Genomic DNA, 27745 nt, shown 5'->3' on the forward strand with positions numbered 1-27745 from the left:
AATATGGTAATCAAAAGTAAGGATTACCATTTAGAAAGCTTTTGTTATACCCCCCATGACCTGTAGGAAAAAGAGGAGACAAGAAAACAACATGTACAGACGCTCATTTTAGCAAACTAGCACGGTTAGAGTGAGAAATACATTTTACTTGTGTGACACAATAAATTCTGGCATGCGGCACATATGAACACAGCTAACTGTAGTAACTGTAGTGTGTCTACAGTAGCGATCATAAAAACATGCACAACTAATGCATTAAGTAGAATCAATCACAAACCAGTTTGGACAATTTTAAGGGCCCCTTAGGGAAGCTCGGAGCAGCTGGCCCTTAACTCAACTGTGTAAAGGAATAAATATGCAATACGAAGAGGACTTGAAAAGGAATCCACATAATAGCAGTCAATCCTGAGTAGGCCTTTCAGGAGAAAAGTACAGACACAGACTTACTTTGGTGTGGAAGGAGTATGGTGGATGTCCTACCCCACTACTGAGGTTCCTGGAAATGCCCTCGATCTTCAGGGAAGTCCTTTGGAACCGATGAGTCTGGTACTGCCGGAAGCGTGGTGGACATGATGTCAATACATCATTACAGCCACCCGTAACGTTCGCTCCATCTTGAAATGATGCGTGTGGGCCAAAGTGAATATCGATTCTAGAAACAAAACTGGTCTTTGTGGTTTCTAAAATTCTATTTTTTTCATGTCTAGGTATTTTTGGTGTGAAAAAGGGGGAGTTCTATTCAACATAAAAGATGTTGTTTAGTAATTACTCATGCCAATGTTTTAAACCATCTCAGTGAATATGGAGAACATGGGATACCTCTCTATGCGCCATATTTGAGAGGAGCATGTATGCTGGTCAATCCCAATGGATTTTATGAGTCCAAGATTTCATTAATTCAAAACCATGGGTATAACAAATGGACAAGAGTACTGTAGTCCAATTTATGTTAATTTCTAAAAAGGACAGCGGTAGAGACAACATTTTGGAACGGCCTTAATGAAAATAAGAAAAACAAGATGTTCTTGTTCATTGCACAGTAACAAAAAATATCCACACCCCCATCGTAGTTTACTGATGTTGTGGAATAAACACCTTCCGGAGGACTATGACCAAAGCAATCCATCATCTGTTTACTGTCCAGAACCGGGAGAAGAGACCATATTACGCACAGAGGCTTTACCCATAAGTTGTAATAATGCATCAAATAGGTAAGGATGGAAAGCTATGCATTTAATGGTTTGACAGCACTGTCTACTGGATCTCATCAGTGAGTCTCTTTAGGTCTGTGGGAAGTTTGAATACCCATCTCAGTTCCTTCATCAAAAGTCTTCTTTGAACATCTTGGCCATTTTGTAGTCTCTCTAGGATCAGCCAGAACTTACTGTGCGGCAGCTTCAGATCTGGCTCCTATGTTCACTGATTCTGACTTGTATAGGTTGTGCTGTCATTCCTATATTTCACAAGTTACACAGGCATACAATTAGGTATACACACTTCTTTGTTTTGTAGTTGGTATCTCCCTGAAAGGTGCCATTTCCTGGTAGCCCAATTAAATTTTTTTCAATTTCTTTGTGAGAAGGCAAACATTACAGTCATCACACGGGAATGTGTCCCATGAACTTTGGAATTTTCAAGATTCCATTTTGGAGTGGAGAATCTGCACGGTCCCATCATCTGGTGTGGACCAAGGTGACTCTCAAGTTACTTGAGCTCTTCAAATCAAACAGAGCTGTTTGCAAGTGCATTTTCCCAAAATTGAGAATGTGCCATTTTTTATCATTATTTATAATTCTCTCTACATCATTTGAGATGGAAGTGTATGTAGTTGCACAAGTCATTTAATCCTCAGAGGTTTTTTATCTGATCGCCAACCATATTTATTCCCCCACACCTCCAAAACGAAGATTTTGGTACTTAACCTGCATAAAACCCACAGAAGGAACTTCCAGCTGAATGGGGAGTATCCCCAGGTAGTAGGTAATTTCCACCACCTGGGGATTTGTATCGATAAGAACAGGATATGGAAAGTTCATACACGAAAGAGTGAGGTGGTTCTTTTACACTCTGTCATCACCAAAAGGTATGGAGCAACCACCCCTAAGTCTGTAACTCCAGCCATAGAGGTATGAGGGGCAATCGCACAGGCTGCTGCTCTATATGATGCTGTAGTCTGGGGAATTTACATTAAAGAACTGATCACCAAGAAAAATAATTTCCTGAGATCTCTATTTAACCTCCTATAGAGCACACCCACCCTCCCACTCTTTCACGACATGAGACAAGAAAGGGTGGGAGACTTAGCATGGTTAAACCGCTCCTCTGCTGGGTGAAGCTGTGGTCGATTCCCGATTTCCTTCATTATAGGCTAGCCATGGAGGACATCATGTGCCACAGAAACGCTCATATTCTCCCCTGGCTAAAGCATGTCAAATTCTATCTTATTGACCTAGGCTTGAGCAACCGTTGGAATAACCCTTATTAAAGGTGCTTTTTGGGATAAGAGAATACATGAACACCGCCTAAAAGTGAGCTCTGTGGGGTTGGTAGAAGCTCTCTTGGCCTGTAAAGTTCTCCCAGCCCATACACTGTACATTAAATTCAGACTGGGAACACTTCAAGTCAAAACTTTACTCATAGATGGAAGTGCTACTAAACTATCCTCCCAGTCTGTGATTTTTGGAAACATGCCATTGAGGATGCTGAACATGTTCTATTTATCTGTCCCGTATATGCCAGGCGGAGATAGATCCAACCGCTGTGTACTCTCTGGGGTGTCAGGTCATATCGGGTGGCTTATCATATCCTGAGATGGGACACTAGTCAGGTAGTGGTATATGGAGTTAGCCCATACATCTACATAGTGTGGTTATATGGGAAAAAAGCAGGGAGCATTGTTCTAATTTGATATGCACTTTTGCTTATAATTGACTAGCTTATGTACATGCGACCCCTTGGGGCCCCAGGGTCAATATGGTTTGAAAATTGTATTATTGTTCTTTTTAAATGAAAATGTGACTTCTGTTATATTTATTTTTTTATAAAACATCCCATTTGGCTTTTTATTCGCCAAAATTGATGATGTACTGTGCGTGGGGGCACCTTCCTTTTATCTGTTTTATTAGATTTCCTATTGGCAAAAGCTGTTTCATGAATTTTAATTATTTCATTGAACTAATATTATATTTGACAATGCAATTATATTGTTTTGTGTACAGTGTTTTAACATGCTTTTATGGTCTGAAGAATCGAAATAAAATTGAAACTAACTCTACCCCACACAGATGGTTTGAAAGAGAGAAGCTCCGAGCTTCCTTAAGGGGCCCTTCAAAATGACTGAACTGGTGCATGACTGATCCTACCTGAATGCATTAATTCTGCATGATCTATCCCTCCTGTAGACATACTTTGCTACGGTTTGCTGTGTTCATGCGTGCTGCATGCCAGAGTTTACTGTGTCACATAAGCAAAACTTATTTCTCATTCTAAACACACTAGTTTGCTCCTGCCTAGTTCATCCACCCGGGCTTGCATAAATAATGTTTCTAGTTTTCTCCATTCCTGCTTCCCCTTCTGGTCAGACTCTGTCGAGGGCTCAGTTTCTTTTGTTTGTTTATTTGTTGTTTGTCTTCCATCTTATTTCTGCAGTTTGAAGGCCCTCCTGCTGTTTGATGTCCCAGGGATCAGTGCTGATATCCAGGTTGACGTATCGTCTCATCATCATTTTCAGAATCTTGGAGAAGGGTAAGAGATTCACCTTGACACAAGAAGGCGTTACACTGTATAAGTATATACTGATTAACTCTCTGCCACTCACCATTCCTAATCAGAATTTATACCACTCTTTTGCCAGTTCCATCTCTTATGAATTTCAATCCATTTGTAGAATATGACACTAAAACTTGGATAACTCAAATTTCCTCTAAAATAGATATTGAAGCTTTTCTCAATTCTGTGCTGGAAATTTTCAATTATTATTCAGAAAACCCAAGTAGGTGCAGCAGAAGTATAAGAGTTCAAAATCTGTGAGTTTTAAACTTTTTCATATTCAGCTGTGAGGTGTTTTCTGGAGGTGTGGTATCTCTTGTGTACAACCTTCTGATGACTTTAGGTACTGAAGCCAAATCAACTAAAACATCTTCGGGTACAGTGAAGCCATCATGAAGCTAGTAAACATGTAATGACAAGTATCCAGCCCATGTACTCTCTATGACTTCCCTGCGCACTTACAATATCCAAGAAAGGACTTTATATTGTATGGTCATATCTGCTCATGCATATATGTCCACACATGGGGTTATAGTGTCTCATAGAAAGGATGGGACTTCGTAGATGAAAGGTTTGAGAAAATGGTCTACAAACTTGGAAATTGGTTCTATTAAAGAATCACAACCTGAAATTATAGGTCTTCCTGGAGGTGCTGTTTGATGTTTGTGTATTTTAGGGAGAACATAAAATAAGGGTGTTCTTGGATTGCTGTTTTGTAGAAACTCATATTCTTTTTTAGTGAGAAGTCCCATCCTTTCTACGAGACACCACCGATTTCATTAATAAACTGGTACCAATAAAGTTTGAACAAAACTCACATTATCTTGTCACATTGGATGTAGTTTCTCTATACACTCAGATACCCCAGGATGATGGCCTGGCTGTTATATGCTCACATTTGTAAAGTAGAGAAAGACCCACTAAGGTGCCCAGTGAGTTCATTATGGATCTAGCTAACTTCGCCCTAAAGAAAAAAAAATTCAACTTCAATGGAGTTTTTTATTACCAAGTCAAAGGAGTCGCGATGGGCTGTCCCTTCGCACCAGAACTAGCGGTACTCTTCATGGCACAGTACGAGGAAAGATTCATCTATAATAACAACCCCTTTTTCCAACATGTTGGCAACTGGATGCGTTATATAGATGACATTTTTATGACTTGGACAAGTTCAGAAGATAACCTTAAAAAATTCCACTGCTGGCTAAATGACCGTACAGAGGACATAAAATTCAGCTTCAACTACTCAAAAGTCAAGATCCCATTTCTGGATGTAGAGGTGTACCCCACAGAAGATGGCTTGGTCACCACCTTATTCAAAAAACCAACTGACCGCAATAAAGCGTTACATTTTACGAGCAATCAGCCCAGGAACCTAAAAGATAATCTACCCTACGGGCAATTTTTGCGTATTAGGCGCAACTGCTTCTTCAAAGATGAATATATGTTACATGCATCTAAACTGTTGGACAACTTAAAACAACGAAGATACGCCAAAAAATTGCTCAAAAGGTCGTTGAAAAGAGCTTGGTTTACTCCAAGAGAAGCGCTCCTTGAAAAAAATGTTAAACCGCCACTTGACAGAATCGTCTGTGTCTCGACTTTTTGTCCCAATTCTAACATGAGTAAAAAAAAGTCATTAATCAAAACTGGCACTTGATCAAGAACATCGATCAATCACTTAGACAGAACCCCCTTTTTGCTTTAAAAAAAGATCGCAATATTGCAAATCAAATTGTTCGGGCTGCCATGCCTAAAACAAAACAGAACACTATACGAGACTATGTTGGACTCCCACCACTACGTGGGCATCATAAATGCGGCACTTGTGTGTGTTGTGCATCCACTGAAGAAGGTTTCCTCTTCAAACATAATTCCATCTATTGGAAACATGAATCTTTCACGAACTGTAAAAGCAAATTCGTTATTTATGGAATACGATGCCCTTGCAATTTGTTGTATATAGGGAAAACAAGCCAAGAAATCCGACTAAGAGTTTCCCAACACAAATCAAGGATTAACAAAAACATCCAAACAGCGCCACTGGTTAACCACTGGAAAACCAATAATCATTCAATTAAAGATCTAATATGGACAGTCATCTCAAAAGTGGAACAAGATGAGAGAGGAGGAGATCTTGAACTAAAATTGTCAAGACGCGAAGCGATGTTGATTTTGAAATTCAACACAGCCACTAATGGCCTGAACGAACTTTCAGAACTTTTCAAACTAACTTAACTTATGTAAACCGTTTGTGTCCATTCACATCACTGTAGAAGAAGGATTCTCTGTGACCTTTGTCTATACGAGTTTCGATAACATTTTTGCAGGTTTCAACACCAAATACAAGAAGGGCCTTCCTTCTTTTTCTTAAAAAACACTACCACCATATATGATTCATTGTAATGAATTTGTAGTGAACCTTGGATGATGCCTATCTATCGCCTGAAAAAACGGCAGTTCTGTGAATCATCTCTCATGCTTAAATTCAGTCTTTAAGCACTAACATCGCACTTTAAAATGTAGCAGTGTCTTTGTAAAATTATCCTGCTTATATATTGTAATTAATTCAGATTTCAAAAAGAAAAAAGATGCATCGAAAGTGCAGTCTTTCTTCCATGATTTACCGGCATTCATTTCCGCATACATAACCAGCCTTGATGTCACGTGAACGGAACTCCCGGACTCGATAGACGGAGAGAGCGAACAAACAAACTGGCTGCCTCCAGGTATGGTCCTCACGTCCCCTTTCTTCAACCTGAAAATAACATTTAGATTCAAAATACTCTAAGCCCTTTAAACTAAACTACCGTACTCTTCTTGTAGTGCGTCATTAAAGAAATTATTACTAAAGACCAGCGAATCTACCTGACTGATCCTCGCGCCCTCGGCTTTCAAGGTAAATGATACACCGGTGTGTGCAAACGCACTGTTTTACCGCTACTGTCACGATGCTGATAATTTGCTCGTACCTCCTTTCTCTAGCACAAAAGAAATTTGTTCGGCTAACTGCCCTCCACTACGGACCACATATTTTCCGCTTCTGCAAGTAAGCCTATGAATACTCAATTTGTCTTATTGAACTTTAGTACTTGACCAGATTAGTAGTTAAAACTCTTTTCTAATCCTTACCCAGGTTTTCCATAAAAGACGCAAGTTAAAATACACACCATGTGAGTAATATGTGAATCAGAAGGATGAATGTTTGACTGTAACATTTTTCTCACAAATCATTTGACACTATTCCTTCTGATCTCGTTATTTTCAGAACTACCTGTTTTGTAGATCGGCTGATCTACTCTCTACTTATCAGAGGTAACAAGCTCAGTGTACTATGTGCACACTTGTGAAAAGATGTTTTGGGCGTCTAGATATACTGAATTATTTCTTCTTTTTGTTTCTAGCCTACAGGTCCTGATGAGAGCCCTAGTATTTATGGGGACTCGAAACGCGTAGACCTTGCTCTTTTGACCACAAGAATTTAAAATCTCTTCAAAAGTGTTAGATATCAGATTGATATTGTTTAGCCTTTTCTTCTGTGGTTTTTATGAAAAGGTTTTATGATTCTGTTTGAATGTATTTGATGAATTAAGCTTTCGTATGTTTCTGAATGAATGAATGTGTGCATGAGAATAAATGAGTTAAAGTGAAGCGAATGACTGAACGTGATGGTCTGCAAATTCAGCACAGTATTGTCCACTAAGTGTTTTTTCAAAGTCTCTGATTGATCTACAAATTGGAAGGTCAACTAAATGAATACTATATTAAAGAATTGATTTATTCATTTGACAAAGTATATCGTCTAAGGTTCATTTTGTTTGGTTCAAAATGCATTCTCATAATTGATAGAGAGGAATGAAGATATTTGCAGTATTAGCATCTTGTTGTTATTTACTAGGTACCAGGGGTACACTTTACTAGGGACTTATAGAGGGTGCTGAAGTTATGCCAATTGTGGTGCAGTTTTAGGGAAAGAACACTGGTACTGGAGACCTTGTGTTGTGTTGCTTGGTAACCAAGGGTCGCGCATCTGCGTGGCTATGGTTGCTGTGCAAGCTCGTGAGGGAGAGTAGCTGATTTTTTATCCAGGATGCCAGTCAGTCTGGAAAAATGAGAGGACGAGGTATGGAATGATTTCCAAGTGGCTTTAATTCATAGCCAGGGTCGTTCGGCTATTGATAGAGAGGAATGGAATTCTGAGTTCAATAAGGATGAGACATTGTCCAAAGTGGTATCCTTTTCCTTGAATGGTTGGCCACGTAAGGATAGTATTCCCAACTTGTTGAAGCCCTTTTGGGAGATTAGATCGGAGTTATCTTTTTGTGATGGGGTATTACTAAGAGGTGAAAGAGTGGTTCCCCCTGAGAATTTACTTTCGTCTATTGTGGAATTGTGCCATGAGGGTCACTCAGGCATTTCCAGAACCAAGTCTGTAATTAAAAGGTTATTTTGGTGGCCTGGTCTAGATATTGAAACAGAGAGAGTGGTCAGGAATTGTACTACATGTGGGAATGCGGACAAGTCCCTTAAGACATTTAGACCCCCTATGTCTGAGACTATTGGCGCAAAGGAGCCATGGGATTCTGTGGCTATTGATATTTTGGGACCTGTTAAAGATCAAGATGGTGTGTCTCAGAAGTATATTTGGTTCTTATGGATCTTTTCTCTCGTTGGCCAGTAGTAAAAATTGTGAATAAGGCTGATACAGTGGCGGTCCTTGAATTCCTGGATGAAGTCTTTTCTTCTGAGGGTATTCCATCGTCCTTAATTAGTGACAATGGTGTCCAATTTGTTTCCAATATGGCTAAGGAGTATTTTGCAAAACTGGGGATTAAACATAGGACGACTTCATTGTATAACCCTAGCGGGAATGGTATGGTGGAACGGTTGAACCGTGTGTTAAAAGGCATAATTCAAATTGCGTCTAGTAATGCACATGATTGGATCTCGCAAGTAGGGAAGTCTGTCTGGGCTTATCGGGTGACTGCTACAGAAGTAACGGGGTTACCTCCATTTATCTTGATGCGGGGTCGTAAGCCTCGTTCAAAATTCAACCCAGGTTGGTTATTTCCATCTGGAGTAATGAACTGGTCAAAGGAAGAAGTGTGGGACAGGATGCAACGTATTCAGAAAAAGAACAGTGATTATTATAATAGTAAGCATTCTACCAAGCCTGTTGAAATTGAAGTGGGAGATTGGGTAAGAGTGAGAAAGCCAGGGTTTGTTTGCAAGGGTGAGAGCGCTTTCTTTGATGCCGAGGATGTAGTTGAGGTGCTCCACAATGCTGTGAAACTCAAAAATGGTGAGGTTTGGAATTTAAAGAGGGTTGCTATGGACTATCAGGGGAAATCCGGTAAGAACTTGAGGGAGAGTGGTCCTTACAAATCTGACTGGCTGGAAGATGAATTGAATGCGTCATCTCCTTTTTCTTCTGAGTGTTATGAGGATGTGGATGCTCATCGTCCTACTGCTGTCCAGGAGGGGGATGGGGTGGTCTCCGGGGTTCCGGTGGAGCCAGGTCCCAGTTCTGTGGAGAGCAGGCCGGCTGAGCCTCCTGTTAATAGTCAGAGGGTTGCACGTTCAAAGAAGGTTCCGATCTGGCTTAAGGATTATGTGGTTAACAGTGAGTGAGGAATTCATGATGTTAATGTTTTGTTTTGTACATATTTAGTATTATTGTGTTGTATAAGGAAGGGGGAAGTGTTGTGTTGCTTGGTAACCAAGGGTCGCGCATCTGCGTGGCTATGGTTGCTGTGCAAGCTCGTGGGGGAGATTGTTATGGGTTGAGTGTGTGTGAGGGTTCCACTGCGTTGGAGACCAGTACAGTGTTGATGAAGATGGATGTACCGGTGGTTGCTCCTCAGCAATAAAGGATCTTACTTCAACATTTGTCTGTCATCACTTCACCTTGGTTAGCAGGGACGCAGTACCCCCTCATTCAAATTTGCAAGCAAAAAACAGGCAGAAATTTGGGGGGGGGTACTGCAACAAGAACCCAGTTTCTCACAGGAGGGGACACCAATAGATAAGGACACTGCAAACCCCTTCACAGCACAGAAATCTGCACTGGCGTAGCTAGGGTGGGGGCGGTCCGCTCCAAGCGGCACTATGTGGGGGCGGCGGCCGCAGAGTACTGGCGGACCATGGCAGAGGCTTTTCTAATTTATTTGTACACTCGCTGACACTACTGTCAGTTACTACAGTAGTGTCCGTGTATTCAAATAAATTAGAAAGGCCGCCGCCATGGGCAGCCAGTGCCGCGCGTGTGAACAGCAAGCACACTTAGGACCTACGTAATCCGGTTGTGGTTCCCGTCCCAGGGCCATCATTGTAGCGCGCAAAAGCGGTACCAATGACGGCTCTGGGCATAATTGGCCAGCCCTCGCGCTGAAATGTAGCGCAGCACGGCAGAAGTGATTCGTCACGTGAACGCACTCGTCTCTCGTGAGTGCGGCTGTCAGCACGACTTTTATCGCTGGAGGCGGGCGGCAAACTCAAATTGCCGCGGCCCGCTGTTTTTCATGGCCTGAACCTGCCTGCAGCCAGACTTGCTTGCACCTTTGCAGTCAGGAGGGTAAATTTTTATAATGAGACGGCCGGCAAACTTGAATTGTCACAGTGACAGTGCACAGTAGCGGCCTGATTAAGCCTGCAGCCACTGCCTTGAGAGAGGCAATTCTTGGAGCGCCACCGCCACACTCCTCCAGACTCTGCCTAAGTAAGTGCCACCAGCCTGTTGAGAGTGGGGTAAAAAATCTTGACTAGTGCTCTGGGAAGGTGGAGGAAAAGTATCCTGCCTCAAGAGAGGAACTTGCGCAGAGGGCGGGGGAGGGGTGTGCGTGTGTGTGTGTGTGTGGAGGGAGCTAGGAAGGTTCGGTCCTGGGTGAGGGGCAGACGCCTACAGGAGGGACAGTCAGCGAGGCAGACACCCACAGTAAGGGGAAAGTCGGGGTACCTGCACAAGCAGTGCTTTAAATGAGCAGGTACCGAGTGCCCTCGGGGCTTTCTATCGCAAGTGAGAGTACCTGCACTTCTCGGCAGAGGTGCAGTAGTAATTAGAGAGTACCGACACTTCTCAGTAGTCAGTACCATACAGCTAGTCTGAGTCCGCGAGGGCCTATTCTTCTGTATTCCAGTTTCAAGCATTAAGCCAAAGTGCTGTTCAACTGGTTTTTAGTTTAGTGTACTCAATCAGGTATAATGTGCGCAGTTGGCTACAGTACCAATTTTGTAATTTACCACCAGCATATTGATTAAGGGTACGCTGGGTGGTCACACAATTTTACCCGAAGCAGAACTTGAGTCAATATTTTATAGCTGCAGGATCGGACTGGCCCATAGGCAGGGCCCCTGAAATTGTGTGGCAGGAGAGGGCCGAATTATGCGGCAAGGTTGAGTAAATTCTGCGGCAAGACAAGACAAATTATGAAGCTTTATGTGGCACATTTTGTAATAGTACTTCTTTAGTTTTTAAAATTGGTAACACTGTCTAGGCATTGGCTGCGCCTCATTAATACCAGTTTAGTACAAAAATATAGCAATAAGCAATAGGAAGGCGTCCAGTCCTGCTTGTAAAGTGCCTTTCACTACGCTGCAACATTTTTAGTAGCTTTTGAATCATTTAAGCAAGAAACAGATTGTGTTAAAATCTGCAGATTATGCGGAAGATGATGAACTGTGTGGCAAACATGGCAAATCTAAAATTATGGAAAAGTTTCTGCAGCCACACAAAAGCATAATTCTAGTGGGCCTGCCTATAGGGCAATCTGGCAGTGCCCAATGGTCTGTCTGATTGGTCAGTGTGTGGGCTGGCTTTTTGTTTGTGTCCTGTTTTATGGTCTTGTGGGCCGGTTTTTACTGTTGATTTCCCAGACAGTAGCATAAACATGGTCTTCAGAAAGCACAAATAGTTGCAGTCTTCCATATCTTGCAAAGCACACAGCGTGTTTTTACAACTTTAAAAGTGTCCCAATTTGCATACATGAGAGACTTTTTTAGCTTTCTGATTCACTATTGGGGCAACATTTTATTTTCAGGCCTGGGTCTATTTTCCTCCCAGTGCAACACTGCAGAGCTGCATTGATAAACAGTGTTAGTGAAAAACAAATTTGAGGCGAATTTCAACCTGCACCTTGTTTTAAAAGGGGACTCCTGAGATGCAGGCTTGCTGTACTTTAGGGCTGTGAATGTTAAATTAGCATTGTCGATTTCATTGAACAATTTTAGCGCCTGCTGCTCCGAGAGCACTACGAGAAATAACGACTGGTGGAGAGATCTGGGAAGGCAAGCTGAGGGGACGGTGGTAGGTGGTGGGGGTGCATAACGCGCCTGTGAATTGATGTAGCACCGAGAACGGCAAAGCAATAAGGCAGTCATGGCTTTGGCAGCAGGGAGGTATCTGGGCAAGTACACAGTTGCAAGATTAAACGTTTTCCGGGACAGAAACATGTACAAAAGGGAAAAATTACAAATTTTTGGTGTATCAAACGCTGCATCAAAGGGAGAGAGGAACATAGGGGCATATTTACAAGCCCTTATCGCCCAGGAACGTCACTTTTTCCGACATTCCTGTGGCGATAAACCCTTCGTCTTATTTACAAGGCGGCATTAAACCACTGAACTTGGCTTAAAGCCACCTAGTAAATTAGACCGCATTTCACGCTGCATTGTGCAGCACACATAGAAACAGCAAAACACCATGAATCATTTAAAGAAAATGACAATTTGCAACTTCTATGTGTGCTGCATAATGAAGTTACAAATCACGATTTGTTTATGTGCAGGAAGGGACACCTTCCTGCACATAAACAGACATTCCCACTAAGGTAGACACCCCCTTGCATTATGGTTCAATTTTGCCTGCGTTGGCGCTAGGCAGCTAGATTTAGCACCAGCGCCAGGGGAAACACAGGGGTGCACCGCATTCTTGTGACTACGGTGCATCCCTGCATTTTCAGAATGGCGGAGCGAGGCATTAGCAATATTTGTTTAATGCCACATTTCGGCATGTGAATTTGCCCCTTAGTACCATGTTCCTAAGATATGGCGCTGCTTCTCTCCACCGCTGCTGGCGCATCTAAGTTCCCTTCCTTTCTAGTGCTTTGCAGCTGTTAAGAGTTTCTCTTTGCTCAAATGGGAGTAATTTCTGATATTTATATGTTTCCCTCATCTTCATTGCTTGATTTTGCTCGGGAGAAAGTGTCACTCTTAGTCATTGAAATGTCACTCATAATTACACTAAAATTATGAAAATGTCACACATAGCAATCTGAAATCTTGTCAGTTATGAGTTGAGTCTGGGGCAGTGGCAGTGGCAGTGCTGGGCGATTTGCTGCAGACTGCAGCAGAACCAACCCCTTCGGTAGAGATCCTGCCACCACTGTGGCATACTGGAGCCTGAGGAAGGTAAGAGCTAAACAGTTGTCACGAGGGGAGGAAAGGATCTTTGGTGAGTGGCAGGGCAGTGGGCACAAGTCCTATAAAAAGAAGTGGGGGGGACTAACCAAGTTAGGCAGTTAGCAAATGACATCATGACACGTGCCATCCATAGCTGCCGAGGTTTCAGATTGCTATGTGTGACATGTTCATAATTTCAGTGTTTTTATGAGTGACATTTGACACTTTCTTGCGAGCAAAAATCAAGCAATGAAGATGAGGAAACATAAATATCAGAAATTAGACCCATTTGAGCAACGAAGAACTCTTAGAAGATCCAAAACTGCTGCAAACGCCTGCTGTAGCTGACTATAATTAAAATGACAGCTATGGACCTCTTGAAAGCTCCGCTAAGAATTAACACCAAAAAGAGCAAGGACCTGCGGTTAGGCTGTAGAACCGCTGGAGTGAAGCTGTGCAATAAGAGCCACTGACAATACAAGACAACAGTTTAGTAGAGAACGCAGATCTTTACTGGACCCCACCAATGTAGAAGGGGCATTGCTAGGTGCACATGAGGCATTCAGAGTTGTAGTGGCATGAGCATTACCAGAGCCTGCCCTGATGTCCTGGCATAAATATTTCTAGTGTCGCACAGCGAGTGACAAGTTACACACCAAGTGTAAATACACCAGACGACACTTCAAGCAAAGATTGAATTTTTTTTTTGTCTGCCCATGGCTCATTAGCAGCTTGGTCTTCAGTCGGGTATTCAGTCCATCCTGCATTGCTGTTTAAAGCCTGCAGCACAGCAGGTGTCGAAAGACCCCTAAATCCAACACCCCACCTTCAGATCCAGGTTCACGCAGTTAAGTGCAAAAGTAGTCTGTCTCGAGTGACAGTCACAACGCACGCTGATGAGAGTGCCTGTCTGTGAACATGTGGCATTGCGGCTGTTTGGAGAGAGCTCAAATAATAAACCAGGAGAGAAGAATCTCTAAACTCCATGCTGCTGTCTCTGTCCCACATGGGACCTGGGCCCAGACTATAACAGGGTGTGGGAGGCCCTAACTCAAATCTCAATTGCCTCAGGCCTATACCATAAATTCATTAGAGTCAGCTGACTCACGGACTCCGGCCACCACAGTGAGCATGTGTGTGATAGCACGATTGCTGGGCAAGCCTCGGGTAAGCCTGTGAGAGGCCCATAGCGGTCACAGTCAGGCAGGATGACAAATATGTTTGAAAGTATTTTTAAAAAATCACACCAGTATATTTAAGCGAGTGGCCCCGGGGTGCTGTGCGCAGCGCTCTACAACTGCAAGTTCAGATAGTTAACACTTACTTGCACTAGTTATTAGACCAATGTAAAACTAGCATTCCAATGATACATGTGAGAAGCATTTGTGCCCGTAATTTGACACTGAGGTGAGATTCAAAATTCGAGTCCGAGACTTAACCTCACACAATCACTGGACTACGGATGCCATGGGCGGCAATCTGAGGGATAGCCCCGGGCGCCACAAGCTCTAGCTACGCCTCTGGAAAGCTGAGCAATGCCAGGACACATGTGGGCATGGGTACTCAGGGAGAGGACAGACACTGAGCAGCACCGACCAACCACGAGACACATGGGCACATGGAGAAACAAGTGGACAGAAGCACGGGTGACTCAGACTCCGGCCTGCTGGAAACCCCACATCCACGTGGGCACGCACTCTCTGGCTATTCCACATTACTACCAGATCACAACTACGCCCTATAAGTACAAGGTAAGGTAACATAGCAAACTTGCCTGGTGTGGTGCAGAAAGTTCAGTGCCGGTGCATGCAGTCACGGAACGGAGATTCCAGCGGTCTTGGCAGAAACAGTAAACCTGTTTCTGCACTTCTAGTGTCAGCTCCTATAATATTTCCCTTAAAACAAGACAAAATGTAAGCATTTTTGCTTATGAAACCTTTCAGAAACCCAGCAGAAAGGATATCTCAAAAAGCAACGAACATTAAATCCCCCCAGTCCACAAACACGCATGCTATTTCACAACAGTGCTGTGTGTTTAGTGATAGGAACAGTCAACAAAAAGTCGACGAGACGCAGCAAACAGCCTCTGGGAACATCCTTTTTGGGCCAGGTTCGCTCACCCTCGTGAACATTGTGTGACTCGGTCTAGTCATTTGAGGTGAGCCTGTGACAAAAAGCCTGGTCTTCCCAGATATAGCCCTTCAACCGATGCGCCATTCTGGAATTCTCTGTGCTATGATTCCTAAGGTACTCAAAGTTCACCTGATGAGTACATTGTTTTATGTAGAACACCAAAAATATAATGCTGCTTTTGAATCAGTCAGTATTTATTTAGGAATAAATGTTATATTCTTTAGAACGTCTGGCCCAGGGTTCCATAAATGTGGGCAGCGCAGCATTGCATGACATGGTAAAAAAAACATTGTACCGTGCCATATTTACAAAGTGTCAAGCTGTTAAGCAATCAATCAATCAATCAATCAATCACGTGTTTGTGGAGCGCGACTACTCACCCGCAAGGGTCTCAAGGCGCTGGGCTGTAAAGGAAAGAAGCCAGCGGGGTGGTTAGTCCCTGACATTCGTACTCGAGGTACACCAGTCACCAGCCAGCAGGGTCCATGTTCCTACATGATGACAGCTACCGTAGGAAACGCGCATAAAATGTCTCATTTTGCCGAAACGACACATTGGGGCAGATTTATGAGCCCCTTGCGCCACTTTTGCGTCACTTTTCCCATGTTAAAAGTGACGCAAAAGTGGCGCAAGGGGCTCATAAATCTGCCCCATTGTGCTTGGACTATCGCGCAATATTCAGATTGCCCACAGGTTAGCTGATTACAATTGCGGTGGAATTTGACTCAGCGCGTAGTCTATCTAGCTAGTTCATTTAGCACATCTGTTTCTCTGTGGAGAATTCGAGGTGTTTGCAATATCTTCACCTCGTTACACCTCCTTCGCATTAATTTTCATAGGTTTGACCCAATGGAATGAAAAGCATTTGGGGGCATGTTATCAAGCCAGGCGATAAAATTATCGCCGCTAAAACGGCGATAATGGGCTTGATAATATGCTCTATGCTATGGAATTCCAATTGAAGCCCATGTTAGATCTAACATGGGCATCAATTGGAATTCTCTGCGGCATATTATCAAGCCCATTATCGCCGTTTTAGCGGCAGTTTTCAGCCGCTAAAGCGGCGATAATTGTATTGCCTGGCTTGATAATATGACCCCAGGTCTCCACTTTATGTACAAAAACTTTGACGGACGCTGCCGATGCGCCTTTTGCAGTAAATTTGTGCCTTTCCCTTTTGTTTCAGAAAGTGCATCAGCGTGTGATTTAATTAATACGCACCATAACTATTTCCCGACTAGGGGAAGTGTTTTTTTTTAACAGCCAATTAGAGCAGAGCATCTCCAGTGATTCTATCCAATCACTGCTAGAGCTTAGGAGGTGCTAGGCTTGTGGTGGAGAGTTCAGGTGGCAACTTTAAAATGGTTTGGAAGCCACAGTGTTGTTTGAAAAACTGAGTGCCACCAGGTGCCTTCTGTTTGAGTCCTGAGTGTGCCGCCCATACGTGAAGACCAGGCAAGCTGCATGAACTGTTGCAACTGCGACATCGCCAACATACGACTACCTTATCTTCAGGCAGTTGTGATATCACAGCGGTATCACTCTATAGCTAGCATGTTCACTGGAATGTATGTGCATGCTCTTGCAAAGGGTTTTATAAAATCATTGTGAATGTTAAGAATAAATGGTTATTTCCTTCGACAGGCAGCTGCAAGCAGGCATGATACACCAAGGAAGGCCTGTCTTAATATGTCTTCACATAGCTGGAAGAGGCACTTGGATGCCCAATCAAACAAGCATTGGTTGAGGCCTCGAGATCGCGTCCATATCCTGTGATTCTGGGCAAATAATCTCCCCGTGCCTGAATATGTAATGTAAATACGGTGCTCATGTACAGCGCTCCAATACCTTCGGCTCGAGTTCGCGCTATATAAAAGATGCAAAAACAAAAAAAAAAAACACCAAAGGCAGGGCTTTGAGTGGGCCGGGTCTCACCGGGGCCTCGAAACGGGTCTCTATCGGGCTCTGTTTTGTGCCTGGCACAGGCAGTCCATTTTTCCTGGACGGCAGAGACAGCAGGCACATCGATGTGCACGCTCATATGGCCTGGTACTTACCTAGGTCCCCTACTCCTCTACTAACTTCACCAATCCATGGGGATGGAATGGCACCTCCCTCCCCTAGCTACATCATTGAGACCACACCAAATTTTGGATTGGGAGGGTGTAAACCCCCCCCCCCCGGCCGTATTTATTAAAATTAAAAAACATCATTAATAACATTATGTACAAAATCTACGCAGAAAGTACAGATACATTGATAGACAAATGTTGTCACATGGCTAACCTTAACAAAGTCTAATACACAAGACACTCCTACCGTAAATCTAACAATGCATATATTTACTTTCAGCATGTCCCATCTAGCGCCTATGGCAAGGTCAATGACTGGCAGCTCCCCTGATCCCAGTGAACTACAAAATACTACTACTCACGGAGTAAAGGTTGCGCAGGGGGTACAGCTTATCGGACGGAGACTTTCCCCCGGGCCCCCCATACGCCCTGTGCCTTAAACTCCATCACGGGGTTGCAGACTTCTGCATACTGGCGCCCTGATGCGCATGCGCGTGCAGGGTTGGCCCCAGGCCCAATGGGAAGGATGACTTCCCCGGCCCCCACACCCTGACAGCCTACTGACCGGCTGTCACTGCCCCTGGAGTTACATGGTGCTGACCGCTAAGGACCGAAGACTATGCTTACCAATCATGATCTTACCGCCTGACCAGAGACACACAACTAAATACGACAATATTACCTGAAACAAAACATCAATTACTCACACTTTTATTACATGTTAATTCCAAACAATTACATTCAATAAAGTTCCCCGTTACCTGCAATAAAAGGAAACAAAAACACCTATACATTTCCAAACATGCCCTTCAAAAAACCTGGCCTTAGGGGATGGGGGGTGGGGAAGAAAAAGATCACGGGCTATAGCTGGCCCGGTACTTGATCCTGTGGGGAGCAAGAACACCTTCCTTTTATTAGGGGCGCCCAGGCTACTCCTCTACAAACTTCACCAATCCATGGGGATAGAATGGCACCTCCCTCTAGCTACATAATTGAGACCACACCAAGTTTTGGATTGGGGGGGTGTAACCCCCCCGGCCGTATTTATTAAAATTAAAAAACATCATTAATAACATTATTTACAAAATTTACGCAGAAAGGATAGATACATTGATAGACAAATGTTGTCACGTGGCTAATGTTAACAAAGTCTAATACACAAGACACTCCTACCGTAAATCTAACAATGCATATATTTACTTTCTGCGTGTCCCATCTAGAGCCTACGGCAAGGTCAATGACTGGCAGCTTCCCTGATCCCAGTGAACTACAAAATACTACTACTCCCGGAGTAAAGGTTGCGCAGGGGGTACAGCTTATCGGACGGAGACTTTCCCCCGGGCCCCCCCCCCCACGCCCTGTGCCTTAAACTCCATCACGGGGGCTGCAGACTTCTGCATACTGGCGCCCTGATGCACATGCGCGTGCGGGGGTGGCCCCAGGCCCACTGGGAAGGATGACTCCCTCGGCCCCTACATCCCGACAGCCTACTTACCAGCTGTCACTGCCCATGGAGTTACATGGTGCTGACCGCTAAGGACCGAAGACTATGCTTACCAATCATGACCATACCGCCACAGGCTAGCGTAGTTGCCTTACTATCTGGCCTCCCCCTCAGCCCACTAGGAAGGTCATGTCCTGCGTCCTATACTCTCCACCCAAGCTAGGATGTCTTCCATAAAGGCCTGATTTTCTCTGTATGAGAGGTGCACCCCGTCCTGCAGAAAAAACTGATCCCCTCTGATGTACCTGTGTCCTATTGACCTCAATCTAGGTGTCCTGAATAGTTAATCAAATTTGTTGTTAATCCACTTTACCGTGTGATTCAATGCTCTTACTTACTCACCCCCCCTCCACTGAAACCTAGGGATAATATGAGATCATGCAATTATAGACTCGGGACACCTCTTTGCCAACCACCCTACCTCTGTGAGCAGGTCCTACACTAGCACCCTCCGGCCCAATCGGGACAAGTCATTACCCCCTAGGTGCAGGATCCAGATCGCAGGTGGCCCCTTACTTTCTTTCAAAGCGCGGTTCACCAGCTCCCTAAATTGTCTTACACACAAGCCGCCCTGTCCAAAAAATGACATCCTAATCCCCAACTGATGAGCCCTGGCCTCGAAGGCCCCTGAAAAGAAAGTTTTTAAATGGCGGACATATGAATGCCCCACGACCTAAATTTCTTGACGTTCTTGGGGCGAAGAGTGAACTTACACCATCACCTTTGCTGTTTGTTCGTAGTTCGTTGTCTGACGTTCCCCTGATTGGCGCTGTGGCCTTTTCCTGACTTGATTGAGGACCAATGCAGGCTTCTCCCCTGAGTCACAGGATGAAGAAACTGCAAGTAACGTGGAGAATAAAGCAAAGGTAAATGCATTGCCACACCGGCATGCTGCAAACATAACAAACTGCACATAGCACTCCCTAATAGTGGACTACTATCTCCTCTCTGAGTCACAGGATGAAGGAAAACGCAGTTTGCATGTAAAACAACCAATCAACACAAGCTAGAGCATGTGCAGCCGCACATATCTCTTATAACAGTTAGAAGACCTCCTATCAATCCTCTTGACTCGCTCGTCCCCTAGCCCCCTGGCTGCTGCTTCAGTGGCTGCCCCTATACTGAAAGAGTGAGTCCCGAAGTCCTGAAATATAGTGAGGGGTGACCCGTCCTTATGTATCAAAAATGGCCCTCTTGTGACTGGCGCCCATTGTGCCATAAAAGCCTCTAGTCTGGCAACGGGGCAGCATGCACAGTTCCCTGCCCTGTGTAGTACTATGCCCTCCCCCCTTCCTTCCTGATCAGTCTTGGACTTATGTATGGAGATCAGCCCAGAATCCCTACCTAAGTTTACGTGTCCTATCTGTAGGCCACCCAGCCAATCCCTTTTGTTTTTCGGCACTAGTTCTCCTACCCTAAATGCTCCATAGAATGCGAGGCAGAAAGCTGCTTGAAACAATGCCACCTCACCTGGGGAAACACAAACATGCGGCAGGGCCCCCAATAGCTTCCCTAACATTTCTAGTCCTATGGGTCTCCTGACATCAGGCTGTCCCCCCTGCAAGCGCTGCCGACCTTTCAGAGCCTGGCGCACTATAAAGTTCTTTGTGGGATCCCCTCTTCCTCTCATTTTGGCAAAAAATGATATTGCTATGATATGCCGCCTAGCCCCTGCTACCGTGCGCCCCTGCTCCCTCATGAAAGCAAGATACGCCACCACTGACTCAGGGTCGTGCCATCTGCGTTCCCACTTCTCCCCCAAGACAAGACAAAAAGACCCAAACGCCCCTTCGTAAGAACTCCCGGTTCTGGGTGCTAGGCTAGCTGCCACGAGGTCCGATAATTGGGGGCACCAAGCTGCCAGAGCTGTTCTGGGATAGGTGTCGGGTGCACCGCTGCCTCTGGAATGTGGGACCTGAATGCCTGCATTTTAAAACGAGACAATGCATCAGCTGCATGATTCAATATACCTGGCACGTGTTTAGCTTTAAAAAGGACATTCAGTTTCATGCATTGTAAGACAATCTCTTTCAACAAACGCAGTAGCATACTGCACTTAGCAGTTTGGCTGTTAATGCATTCCACTACCGCCATGTTGTCTGACCAGAATATTACAGACTGGTTCCTCAGCCCCTCAGACCATACGGACAGAGCCACTAGGATTGGGAACAGCTCCAGGAAGCTTATGTTACTTGTGAGCCCAGAGTCCCTCCACCAACCCGGCCACCGCTGTGCCACCCACTCGCACCCCAGAATGGCCCCGAAACCTTCGCTACCTGCCGCATCGGTCATCAGGCCCAATTCCGGACTGGACCTGGGCGGGCTAGGCCACACCACTCTACCGTTTAAATCGCACAGGAATGCTTTCCAAATGAGCATTTCCTGTCTGACCTCGCCGGATAGCCTGGTGTGATGGTGCTTCTCTCTGAGGCCTGACATGGCCTGCGCAATGGTGCAGGAAAATGGGTGTGCCATTGGGATTATGTGTAGCGCAAAATTCAACTGTCCTACTACCTGCTGTAACTGATGCAATGTAACCTTTTCTTTGTTTAGGCAGTGCTGTAAAGATACCCTGAAATCCTCAACCTTGTCAGCTGGTAGTCTACACACCCCTGAACAGAATCTAGCTTAATTCCCAGAAATTCAATCGCTGTGCTTGGACCCACCGTTTTACCGGGTACCAGTGGCACGCCGAAATCCTGCATGAGGGCACAAAACTTTTTCAGCGCCGCCCCGCATTCCCCTGAGCCTGGTGCGCCCAGAAAAGGAAAATCATCGAGGTAATGCAGCACCCACTGGTTGCCCGTGTGTTAAATAGATGGTTCCTCAGCTAGAGAAGACACAGGAGTCTGGAAGTCTTCTGAAGTTGTTTTATTCACAAGTTGAAGGTGTAGAACAGCTCAGCCACCCAACTGACAGCAGGCTCATCTCAATCTCAGGTCCTATATTCTAACACTCAGCTAGGGCAGCTTTACATTCCAGAACACTAACATGTCACTACAGAATTCTGGTAACCATAAAGCACATAAGTATCTTTACAACATATCTCCCTCCTTTATATAAAAAAAAAATATTTAAAAAAAAACAGAAAAAAAACAACAGGAAAGAAAAATATCAAGAAAATATCAAACAACATAGTCATTCAAATATGAAAGAGTGCGAGTAACTCTGTTGGACCTTTTTACAATTGCAGGTACAGTTTTATCTCCAACATTACCTGGAAGAGCACTCAAAAGATCATTTTTATTGCACACAGCAACGCGACCTAAATTCCAAACTCTATGATCGGAAGTTCTTACAACGTTGTCAAAGACTTTAATAACTCTTATAGTTTTCGAAAATTTAGCACCAGAAACAATGAAACCAGGCCTCTTAATCTTAACTAGATCACCAACAGAAACTTTGGTTGTCTTAACAGCATGCCTCACATCATAATTTTCTTTGCTTTTAAACACTTCCGGTCTTCCTTCTCTTGCCAAGAGATAAGATCTAAAACCCCATCCTTTAGAGATAGAAATTTATTAACCCATGGAGGTTCTAAAAAAGTATCAGGATGCCTCCCACGAAACAAGAGAAAAGGAGATTTTCCAGTTGTAGTATGGGGAGCAAAGCGATATACACAAACTCTCTTTGAAACTTCATCTTTCCAGTTAAGTCCATTCTGCTTTGCTAGCGAGACTGTTTCTTTTAATACTCTGTTAAATCTCTCAACAGTACCGTTGGACTCATGGTGATATAGGGCACACTTTTTGTGAATTATTCCACAATTACTAAGAAAATGTTCCATATGACCAGAGACAAGTTGAACACCATTGTCTGTGAGTAAAGTTTCTGGTATACCTTCCCTAGAGATAAGTAGTTTTAGAAAATCAATCACAGTATTGGTATTCACATTTTTTGCAAAAGATATTTCCGGCCACCTTGAGAATAGATCCATCACAACAATGATAAAAGTGTCAGACCCATCACCATGTACAGGTCCCAAGATATCAAGGGCAATGTCCTTCCAGTGACCACTGGGACGAGACCTTTTTGCCATGGGTTGAGTCCTGACCGTTAAACTTTTTTCACTAAGAGAACATTGGATACATTCTCTAATCAAACGTTCTATATGAACATCAAGACCAGGCCACCAATAACTAGAGCGTACCCTTTCTTTGGTCTTAGAGATCCCTAGGTGTGCTTCATGAGCTAGATCCAACAAATCTTTCCTAAGAGATAAAGGTGGGACTAATCTGTGACCTCTCAGAAGCATACCTTCACAGCAGGAGAGCTGATCTCTCACAGACCAAAAATCTCTCACTGATGAACTCCCCTGTTCTTTATGATGCCAACCATCACGAATCAGATTAAAAACATTTTGAATTACCTCATCATCCTTACAGGTATTCAACCAACATTTATGTGAGATTACTTTGTAATCTATCTCACAAACAAAATCATGGGGATTGTCAAAAGCTGGATCAGTATGATTATCAGATTTCTCAGTCGGAACCAGTCTTGAAAGCGTGTCCGCAACAAAATTATCAGAACCAGGGACATGTTTGACAGTGAAATTGAAACCTTGTAAACCAACAATCCATTTGGAAATTCTTGGAGAAATGGAATCTATGCCCTTGCTTGTCAGCACCTCACACAAAGGTTTGTGGTCCGTCCTTACAACAAAAGATGTACCCCAAAGAAATTTCCTAAACTTTTTAATGGCCCAATAGACAGCAAGAGCATCTCTTTCAATTACTGAATACCTGGATTCAGCACCTTTTAAACTTCTTGAAATGAACATGATGGTGTTCTCTGGACATGTGCCACCTTGATAAAAAACAGCACCAAGGCCTTTAAGACTGGCATTAGTAGAAATGATGGAAGTTTTAGTGGGATCAAAATTACGAAGATTAGGTGCATTTTGTAATTTGAGTTTATCTCAATAAATTCTTTTTCACACGACTCATCCCACACAAATTTCACACCCTTTTTTAGCAAATTTCTCATATTGAATGTGGCATCTGCAATTTTTTTACAAACTTATTGTAATATTCTGCCATCCCCAAAAATCGCATGAGTTCCTCTTTGGAAATGGGAGGAGTTAAATCTCGGATGGTGATAACTAACTCCGCCTTGGGAACCACACCATCAGCAGTTATGGTGTGACCCAAATAATCAATTTTATCGAGACCAAATTTGCACTTCTTTCGTTTAACAGTAAGATTGTGAGCTGTGAGTCTGTTTAACACTTGACGGACTTTCTTCTCATGTCCCAACTCATCACTCCCATAAACCAGAATTTCGTCTTGATAAACATAGACTCCAGGCACATTATCTAGTACTTTCTCCATTACTTGCTGGAAGACAGAAGCAGCGGATACTAAGCCAAAAGGAAGTCTTATAAATCTAAAGGTTCCAAAAAGCGTGACGAAAGCAGTTAAGTCTCTGTAGGACTGGTGAAGTAAGATCTGGTGGTACGCGGAAGTCAAATCAATAGTACTAAAAAACTTGGCACCACATACCATGCTCAAAAGTTCAGAGATGTTGGGGAGTGGATATTTATCCACAAGTACACATTTGTTGAGCTGTCTGAGATCAATACATAATCTCAGGGACCCATCGGCCTTCCTAGCTGCCACCACCAGAGCCAACCATGATGTTCCTTCCACCTCTTCAATGATGCCTTGAGACTTAAGCTTTTCCAACTCTTTTAACATTTCATCTTTAACAGTGAAAGGTACATTTTGTACTTTGCTAGATACTGGAACAGATCCTGGAGCCAATTTTATCTTATGACTATAACCCTTTAAACACCCCAGCTTGTCCCCAAATACTTGTGGATATCCTTCCATAAGCTGGGTCTGTAAGGAAGAGTGATCAACAGACTTGATAGTACTTCTCTCCTTAATAATGATGGGAGGAGAGCTATTGGGGTATAACATAACACCCAGATCCTTCTGATGCCACCAACTAATTATACTGTCCCCTTTCTTGGAGACATAAATTTCACTAGAGGTAAAACGACCTTCATACTCTATCAGACCCACAAAATATACTCTCAATTCAATAAGATCTCCACCATAAGCAGTGGGGCGGATGTCAGCTTTTAAGAGATTAACGTTAGAACTCAAGTTATCGCTGAAAAATGTGCTTGAAATGATAGTAATTTTTGCACCTGAGTCAAACAACACCTTAGTTTCATGACCTTCCACAAGTATAAAATCTAAAGGTCCATTGCCACCGACCTGAACTACAATCTGTCCACATTCAAAGTCATGTTGATCCTTCGAATCCTCATGAGAAATCTCATTTACACTTCGTTTAGAAGCTTTAATTCTGCAGGCAGTAACAAAATGACCTCTTTTCTTACAATAAGTGCATATTGCAATCAAAGCCGGACAAGATTTACCGTTTGCCCAGTGTCCAGCACCGTTGCACCTATAACACTTATTCTCCTTACCAAATTTAGCATGAGACTTGTTAGTTGTTTTGTCTTTAATTTGGGGTTTTACTTGAGAGTCTTTAGACTTGGAAGTTAAGTTTGTGTTGACCATAGCAACATCTTTATTCAAATCTTTTTTAATTTCTTTAACACACTCTAAAGAATGCTCAATTCTTTTGGCAATAACTAGGACTTCATCCAGAGAGGGTTCATCCTTGAGCCATAATTCATCACACACTTTCTCAGATTCACACCCAAGCATGAACTGATCTCGTATTCTTTCATCAATAAGTGTATTAAATTTACAAGTTGAAGCCAAACGTCTTAGATCAGTGACATCATTTTCAATACTTTCACCTTCTTTTTGCATGCGTCTACCAAAATGGTAACGTTCTAAAATAGTACTGACTTTAGGCAAGTAATGTGCATCTAGTTTATAAATGCATAACTCAAATTCATTCATATTTCCTGCAACACTGTCTGGAACATCTGGAAGATGATCGAAAACATCTTGTCCCTCTGATCCAAGACAGTGCATGAGCAAAGCGGTTTTCCTCTCAACGCTGAGAGAGGTGCCACAAACACGAGCATAGCGCACAAACACTTTTTTCCATTTTGACCATTTGATAGGAGGGCCGTCTGGTGATTGTAGGAAAAATGGGGCTGCAGTTACATTCTGCATGGCCTAAATATATATATATGCTCTGCACGAAAATAACCAGGAATACAGGAAAATGATTGCTCTAAAGTATTTCTTCTGTTATTTTACATTAAGGGAGAAGAGAGAAAGAAAAAAAAAATAGATTGTAAAATAAAAATACAAATTGTGAGAGTCAGAGTAGTACAGCAAAACGATGAGGCGAACACACGCTGGATAAAAGTAATGCTGTGTGTGTCAGCGCCGAAGGAGGAATTGAAAAAAAAGCTTGTCAGAATGCAAAAGTAGTTGTGTGCATCAGCGCCGTGGAGATGACACACTGAACGTAGAGGAAGCTGTGAAAAAGTCAGCGCAGTAGTGTGGTCAACTTCAGTAAGTGAGTAAGCAATTGTGGCTGTGTGTGTCAGCGCAGTAAATAATATTGTAATCAAATGTAGAGAAGACACACAAAATGTAGAAGTAGCTGTGCGTGTCAGAGCAGAAGGCAACACACCAGGTAGTTGTGTATAAACATTTCAGATTATTGAACTAGAGCGTATAAAAAGTAAGTATCTTGCACAGTAGAAGCAGGAGAAGACTTTGCAGCAAGTTGTGCTTGTCAGTATATACAAACTCTCTTTGGACACGCACTCTACAGGACACGCTGTAAGGGAAATGCACTAAACATGTCAAAGGTAGTGCAAAAAGACAAAGCCAACAAGATATTTAAAAAAACACAGTAATTAAAGATGCTGTGTGTGTCAGCGTTGCAAATAAAGGCACACGTTGCTAGGAGATAGCTAACGCTTCTAACACACTGTAATTAAGGGCGCTGTGTGTGTCAGCATTGTGAATAAATGCATGCGTTTCTAGGAGATAGCTAATGTAACCAGGAAACGAAGCCTTTCTACTTAAAGACGTGAAGCGTAGAGCATTGTGTTACGTTGTTAGGATATAGCTAACGCAACCAGGAAACGAAGCATTTCCACTTGTAGAGCGTTGCGTTCCACTCACAACACTGTGACGAGTGCTGGGAACGTAGGACGTTGCGTTTCACACGAACGTCAGATCACGTCGAACTTTCAATTACGTTGAAGCATTGCATATAATAGAAACAAAGGAGACATTCTTCAGAGATGAAGGAGCTGCGCGTAACTGGAATGCCGGATCTTCTGTGACGAGTGAAGACAGGGAATGGAAGGTAAGATGAGAACCGTGAGAGCGCACGAGAGCAGCAGGAGCAATTTGAATGAAAACACAATAACTGTGCAGTCCGTGACACAGTTAAATGAGGGGGTCCATGACACAGTTAAATGAGGGGTCCCAATAGAAATTCAGTGACATCAAATGACATTAAATTTTAGTAAACCCATCGGGATGATAGCATCAGTGAGAGATTTCGCTCAGAGTTGAATGTGCGCCGATAAAGTCACTTTCTCTATTTTCCTTTCCCCGCTTCAAATCTATGCCGATAAAGTCAATTTCTTTGTGAGTGGAATTGACCGGATCAACTGCACGCGCTATAGAAATGAAACAGATCTTACTTGAGAGTCTTGTTCCCAGTTTGAATAAAGAGCTTCGTTGTAAGGGCTTCTGTAATAGTCAAAGTAGCTGATGAGTTGTTTTGCTGGAGTTGAGCTGTTGTTAACCCAGTCGCGCCAGTTTTAAATAGATGGTTCCTCAGCGAGAGAAGAAACAGGAGTCTGAAAGTCTTCTTAAGTTGTTTTATTCACAAGTTGAAGGTGTAGAACAGCTCAGCCACCCAACTGACAGCAGGCTCATCTCAATCTCAGGTCCTACAGTCTAACACTCAG

At 43.4% G+C, this 27745-nt stretch overlaps 1 protein-coding gene across 1 annotated transcript in view; it reads right to left on the reverse strand.

Annotated features, from left to right (window-relative positions):
* Nucleotides 1–15132, reverse strand: part of LOC146810128 (proton channel OTOP2-like) — a 472387-nt gene extending 457255 nt beyond the window's left edge. The window contains exon 1 of the mRNA XM_085617075.1: nucleotides 14936–15132. The gene's annotated coding sequence lies outside the window, so the exon portion shown is untranslated. The remainder of the gene's footprint in view (nucleotides 1–14935) is intronic.
* Nucleotides 15133–27745: the final 12613 nt, after the last annotated feature.

The sequence above is a fragment of the Triturus cristatus genome, chromosome 7 (genome assembly GCF_964204655.1).
Source record: "Triturus cristatus chromosome 7, aTriCri1.1, whole genome shotgun sequence".
NCBI lineage: Eukaryota > Metazoa > Chordata > Amphibia > Caudata > Salamandridae > Triturus > Triturus cristatus.